Consider the following 1,802-nt stretch of genomic DNA (forward strand, 5'->3'; position numbering starts at 1 on the left):
CTGGCTCTAATGCCCGGAGCAGGCTCTTTAGGGATTGCTGCTGACAAGGTCTCTTCTTTCTGCTCTGGGAAATTCTCTACTGTGTAACAAAATACAATCTCTTAAAGATAATTCTCCTGGATTATACTTTATTTCCATCAACCCTTCAGCAAACATTTACTGAGCATTTACTGTTTTCCATACTAAGAAGCCAGATTTACAGAGATTGGAGAAGGCCTCAGACCCTTGGAAGTTGATAATCTAGTGAGGGCTAATTTCTTCTGGAAGCCTTCTCTTCTTTCCACATTGCATTCTTTAGTCCCTGTTTAATGAACTTACTCATTAACTCATTTAGTCTTCACAACTACCTTTTTTTGGGGGGGGTCCGGTCGTGGAGCCTGAACCCTGGGCCTGGGTGCTGTCCCTCAGCTCTTCAGCTCAAGGCTAGCTCTCTACCACTTAAACCACAGCACCACTTCCGGCATTTTTCTTTTTGCTTATGTGGTGCTGAGGAATCGAACCCAGGGCCTCATGCATGCAAGGCAAGCGCTCTACCACTGAGCCACCTTCCCACTACCTTTTAAGGGAAGTACTAGCATTTTCCCCTTTTTTTTTTTTTGGTCCGGTTGTGGGGTACCGGGTCTGAACTCTGGGCCTGAGCACTGTCCCTCAGCTCTTCAGCTCAAGGCTAGTGCCCTACCACTTGAGCCACAGCGCCACTTCCGGCTTTTTTTCTTTTTGCTTATGTGGTGCTGAGGAATCGAACCCAGGGCCTCAGGCATGCAAGGCAAGCGTTCTACCACTGAGCCAACTTCCCAGCCCCATCATTTTCCCCATTTTTACAGATGAGGAAAACCGAGGCACACACATATAGTAACTGTGTAAGGTCTTTAATTTCTTGGCGGGGAGAGGGAGAAGTCCTGGGGCCTAAGCTCTGTTCTTGACTCTTTCTATGCTCAAGGCTAACATGCTACCACTTGAGCCACAGTGCCACATCCGGCTTTTTCTGAGTCACCCATAACCTGCAAGGTCATTAATTCCTAGATAGAAGGAAGCAGGGATTGAAAACACAACCTGAGCAGGGTACCAGTGGCTCACACCTGTAATCCTAGCTACTCAGGAGGCTGAGATCTGAGGATCTCGGCTCAAAGCCAGCCCGGGCAGGAAAGTTGGGAGGACTCTTACCTCCAATAAACCACTCAGAGAGCTGGAAGTGGCGCTGTGTCTCAAGTGGTAGAGCACTCGCCTTGAGCTAAGAGCTGAGGGACTGCGCCCAGGCCCTGAGTTCAAGCCCATGGCCGACAACAACAATAACAACCACCACAAACCCGAAAACACAACCTTTCGGCTCCAGCTTAATGTGATGTGTTTATCTGTCTTCTCCCTGGAATTCAAAATGTTGTCCATGCCTTATTGGAACAAGTGTCTCTGAGCCCGGCTGGCGTACAGAGGCCAAGAACGAAGCACGGACCCGCACAGCGTTTCACTGTTGTGGCTTCTGTTTGGTTTCGGTGGTGGTGGTGGTGGTTTGGGTCTGGGCTCACCGTGTAACGCACACTGGCAGGAACTCCCGGGACGGGGAGGACAGGTGCGGACCATGCCCAGCTTCACCTGGGTGGCACAATCCACGTCGCACCGAGCGCGCAGGCGCGAAAGGAAGCCGGAGCCTCCACAGCCCCTCATTCCCACAAGGCCCAGGCCCCGTCTCTGCCCGCTCCCTTCCTCAGATGCTCCACCTCCAGGTTTTACCTCTCCGTCCTCTCCGTGATCCGCGCTCCGGGTTTCCCGGCCCACGGACTGGTGCGTGGGAACGCGGGGGGGGG

The sequence above is a fragment of the Dipodomys ordii genome, unplaced genomic scaffold, assembly GCF_000151885.1.
Source record: "Dipodomys ordii isolate 6190 unplaced genomic scaffold, Dord_2.0 Scaffold20, whole genome shotgun sequence".
NCBI lineage: Eukaryota > Metazoa > Chordata > Mammalia > Rodentia > Heteromyidae > Dipodomys > Dipodomys ordii.